A 5,632-nucleotide genomic window follows, 5' to 3' on the forward strand; every position below is an offset into this window, starting at 1 on the left:
AGCAGGTAAATGTACTCAGCAGCACCACCAGGTGGACTGAAAAAGCAACCGATTGTATTTCTTCATGACCAGACTTAATGTGCAACTCATTGAAAAATGAGCATTAATACTTTTGACTGTATGCCAATACAACAGAGCTAAGCAAAATGTTGTGATAAGTAACTATATCCCAGTGTGGGCTGTTTCACTGGGTTACAACATTGCAGAAGCAAGACATGCAAGCAACAACAGGAACTTCACATACACCCACTCAGACATGCATCAAAACATAGGGCTCATGTGTGATGCTGACTCTTATGTTTACAGTGATGCATTTTTACCTATGCTGGCTAAGCAGTGGAACAATTTGGCCTCATTGTTATGCCTCCATTTATGTCACATTGCAGGCACTGGTAGAAGACTTGTCTTTCACGTGTAAAGAAACCAAAGTAGTTGTCCTTCGAACATGTAGAAATATTCATTTAGACCATGGTTGTCCCTTGACCATACAGCAACAACAGATTCCACATCAACAACTTCTCTACTTATCACTAAATGAGACACTTTCTACATCTTTTAGCATCCTTAGCATCCCTGACCAATAAATCACAAGCTCTTGACTGGTGTGTGATCTTATGAGTCTGTAATTGAGACTTTCCTGTCATGTCAGCAGTGAAGCTGATGCCCACTTATCCTTATTTAGAATGCAGCATCTGTATGCTCTTTGCCCTCCAGATTTAAATAATTCACACAAAGCAGATTCTCCATTCAGTTTTTATGAGCCCCCAGTGGCAGTTCAAGGCAGTTTCAGCCTGTTTGTTTCACATTCTCCCTCATCCACCCTCATCTCAGCCTCCTTTAATTTTGCATTTGGTTGCATCCTGTGAAGCCTCTAACCTTATGTTGTTTTCTGGTTTTTAATAACAAGGCCCAGCACTATTATAAAGACTCTGCAACCTTAACAAAGTGCTACAGTCTTTGTAAACACCACAGTGATTCATAGCACAGGTTATATAAGTGCACATATGACTTTTAAGATAAACCCAAGGGCATATTCCTGGATGGCTTTCGATGCCTACCAACAAACAAAAACAAACGACCCATCATGCAGCAGCACCAACAGCAATGGGAAAAGAGTATTGTGCTGGACGGCTGAGCAGAGCTGCAGCTGGCCTGGAGTGATGCACTGTTCTCATCCCTCTCATAACGTTATTAAAAGTTTGAGCCTGGAGGCCATGAAGGTTTAGCTGAGGATTATTATTTCAAGCTCCCTGCAAAATAAATCAATCCTTTATCAAAGTCCGCAGTCCCCATGAACTGCGTAATCAAATTGAACAGTGTTCTAGGCTAGTAACCCGTTACTGTTCTATTAAACTGAGCTATTGCTGGTGGAGATGGCTCAAATATAGCCTTGCTCATAAGTCATGGGTGTTATGTGCAGACAATTGAAAATTCCCATAAATTTGTGCTGTTAAACATTTCCCTCAAAGGATTTTTATCTTTCAAACTTCTCCTCCTCTTCATTACCTGTGGCAAGTTGAAATTTGTATTTTTGAGATAAAGATACTCAGTATATCTTCTGCAGTGTGTTTGGGGCCCTTGTAGTGGTATGTTTGATATGCAGTCGTTTACCCTGTGTACCAGCTAAACTCTCATTCCATACCAACTCTTTACTCTCTCAACTTTGCATGAGGCGACCAAGAATGCCTCCCTGACATTTAGAGTGAATATATTGGCGAGACCCATTTCTATTGTTGAATCACACATTCCTGTAATGCAATTTCTCAACATGAATATCTCTCCCTCTGCTCTGTTTCCTCTCGCTTTCTTTCTCTGCCTGGTACGCCTGTCTGCTCTGTGATTGGACGAGGCCGTCTTGCACGCTCTGCGCTTCTATTCAGCTGGTCCCTGTTGAATAGCGCCCGTCAAGCGGCGGAGCGCTGAAGTGTTTTTGCTGTTATGGTCAATGAAGGAAATGACAGTGAATTTTGAAAATATGCTGATGACTCCACTTGAAACAGCAATTCCTCTGAATATAGCTGAGGCTGTGTTTCCTTCACATACCTCCAACCCGCCCCCCTCCAGGCTCCCTTACAGGGTTTCCCGTGATGTTGGCAGGGATTTCACCTTGGAGATGATGTGAAGTATTAATGCCTGAGGCGATGGATACAATGTATGTCTGAGACCACACCACAGCTGCATTTTCTTATCGATACCAAGGTTTTGCATTTTTTGTTGCAAGTGACTTGTGTGCAACATGGGACTGCATTAAATTTGGATATGAAAGATTTAAAGAACAACAACCTGCAACATTAAGCATGCACACTGAAAAAACAGTGAGGCTGAGAAAGGATCAATTTGTGCTCATTTCCTGCCAAACACTGAGACTCTGACCTCACAGCTCTTTTGAATTATGAAACTGAGAAACCCGTATTTAGGGTTAAGCGCCACTTAACACAGCTCTCCAAAGATAGAAGAATAATACAGCTCACTTTCTGTTTTATATTCAGGATCAAGGGCAAACACAATCACACAAATGCTCAAAGCTACTGTAGGCAACGCATTACAATTTGGTTTCACAAGTTTTGATTGTTGCTTGTCACTAAATGTTATGATGCTATCCTTATCATATTTACAAACCCGTCCTAGCTGAGTAATACAACGAATCAGAGTTAACTTTTAAGAAACTATTAGGGCAGTGTGTCTCTGCACAAGCTAGCAGCATCTGACATGACATGAATCATGTCTGTACAAACACAGAGGTTGTTTAAAGGAGCATTAAAGTCTGTAACCATAACTATGATGATGATTATGATGATGATGACGATGATCTCTTTCTCTCTCTCAGCAGGGGCGAGGGGCAGGAGAAGCGGATGGATGATGGGTGGCACAACCATCTTCATAAAGTGAAGCCAGAACATTTAGAGCACCCTCTGGTGGCTGGCTGCAGTGAAGCCTGCCCCCTCTATCACAGCATGGAACATGGGGCAACTTGAAAATTCAAAAAAAAAAAAAAAGTTTTCATACATTTTTTCGTAAACATGCTTTTTGACATAACTTTTTTGTCATCATCGTGGCTCTTTTGTACAAGACTGTACATGACTCCATTGCTGAGTTCAAAAGTTTGCAGCCCACAAATCATGTTCTCACACTATACGTTCTGATGCTCTGATGCAACGTCACTGCTTACACTATACATCCACGCGTCGGACTCTGTGTCCTTCTCCTATGGCATTTGGGAGCAGGACTCTTGTATCCAGCTCTGCAACATCAAAAGGAGGTGAAGAAAAAACCCAGAAGTGAGAGATGTACACCGAAGATGCTCAACAAAAATAAATGCACCGCCTTAGCAATTTTTGCCATTCTTTGTGAAGAGACAACAACAACAAATAAAAAAAGAGGAAGAAGGAGAAGACATGTATGGACTGAGAATTGGACAGACATTCTTCAGTGAGAACAGGAGGTAAATTGGGACAGCCAAATTGAACTTTAGACTAACTTAAAGAGGTCACTTCAGAGATTGCTCATGCTCTATTCCAGAGGTTGAGGCAAGTTGGCTTGTGGTACTGCTCCTACTGTGCGATACCTTTACGAGGAGCAACCAAGATTTCAAACAAGTTTGATTTTCTTGCAATCAGCAGATTTGTGATCGGGAGCACATTGTGAGGTGTCAATCTCACCTCGTTACCCCTGTATACCACACAAAGCACAACACGTTAATGAGCTAAAATTTGGCCTGATCAAAAAAATTGTCGCACGAGTGGCAAATCACTCAAAACAAGCCAACAATTGCACAGTGTATGGTCAGCTTAAATTGTGTTTTCCTAGTCTTTTGGAGCAACATCTTACTACCAAGATCCCACATTTTCTTAATAGGGCAGTAAAAAAAGAAATAGTAAAAAAAATAGTATGGTTCAAAGCTGTTATACTCCCCTGTATTTCATTTGACATGTTTTTTTATGTGTGTGTTGTTTAATTAGCACAGTTTTATTGAAATGTGTGAAATGCAAATGTTACTTTTTTCACTTTACTCAGATCTGGAATTCAGTTCTCGATTTTAGATAAAGACAACAGTTTAACTGTATATGTTACAACTGGAACTCTCCTGGATAATTAAATGTTACCCCTGAGTTTCAAAAATACTTCTTGTTGGGACAGAATGTGACAAGAACTAACGACCTCCTCTCACAAGCTTAAGGCCAGCAAAAGCCATGTGCATGTATTTTGCCCCCTTTGGTAGGAAAGATACAGATTAGAGACTTCAGACAGCAAACTGAGAATCAAAAGTTTTTTTTTTTCATTGAAATGTTAATGATGCTTTCTGTCTGAATTTTTCAGCGTGGTAGCCATGCTAAAAAATTCAGAGTCAGACAGCTTTTTGTTAATTTTCTATTCCAGTTTTAACGCATCCGAACACCCAGCAACATCAAGATTGATGCTAAGGATTCAATCAATATCTCATTACAAGACTACTAGCATCCATAGAATGACAGTTTATTTGAATAATGGTTTTAAATGATATTTCGTATCACTCATAGAGGAATTTGTTGCTGTATCCAGTGTGCTTGTAGTGAGCTCCATTGGCATCTGCTGTGTATGCAACACACGCAGCACAGATGGCATTTGCTCTTCCTGTCACACTCACTGTAACCTGGTGTGTGTCATTAAAAAAGAAGTGTAGCAATGCATTTTGAGGTGTAGCTCTGATTGAGTGTTTGACGCTGCTTGGAGGTGTTTGGAGGTACACTGACGCACACACAAAACGTACCTGGACGACAGACTGAACCACTCTGCCTTCAAAGCTGTAATTAGGTTCTGGAGGAGTAGCAGTGACAGGGACATCACTTCCTGTTCAAAGACACAAATGATGTGACGATGAGACACACACACACACACACACACACACACACACACACACACACACACACACACACACACACACACACACACACACGTGTTTTATGCTCTGGCAGTAATGAGCACAGCATATCATGTCTGTGCGCCTTGAACAGGTTTGTTTTTAACATCATCACCTCCACAGGGTGAATCTTATTTATTTGCTCAAGGGCTTGTCGAAATCTAAAGAGCCCTACTATTATCCTGTAACTACTGTCAATTTTGAATAGAAACATCACACAACTGGAGTAATACACATCTTTTCTTACACCTCTCACACACACTCACAGCTACACTTTGGTTTTCTCTTTTGATGCTTCAGTGAAAGAATGAAATTACTTTCCTGACTCTGATGCTGCTCATCCTTGTTATTCGTTGAATGTCGAGGTCTATGTCTGGTCAGACTTTGTTTCTAGAGCTGTGGAGGAGGACCAGTATTATAAAACAATGATGGGGCTTCATGCGCTGTCAGCCACTGACAGAGTCTTTCGCTCTTGATACACTGAGTTTTTAATGGACTGCCACAACTTTTTTACCCAGGAGATGACTCTATATTTACCAAGTCTTAGAGTGTGAAAATGGGTTTTGATCGTCAGACATGAGTGTTTATGAAGTACTTTCTAGTATATTAAAATACCACTACAGCATTTTTTTCTGCAGTAAACAGTTTAAAAAAACACAAAGGTGGATTAATAATTACTTTTCTAAGAAGTGATGAAGTTTCAAAAAGAAAAACCTTTTTATTTGTTTATTATAA

This window comes from Halichoeres trimaculatus, unplaced genomic scaffold, assembly GCF_033239565.1.
Source record: "Halichoeres trimaculatus isolate MK-OKI-2021-1 unplaced genomic scaffold, fHalTri1.1 fHalTri1_scaffold_7, whole genome shotgun sequence".
In the NCBI taxonomy this organism is placed as follows: domain Eukaryota; kingdom Metazoa; phylum Chordata; class Actinopteri; order Labriformes; family Labridae; genus Halichoeres; species Halichoeres trimaculatus.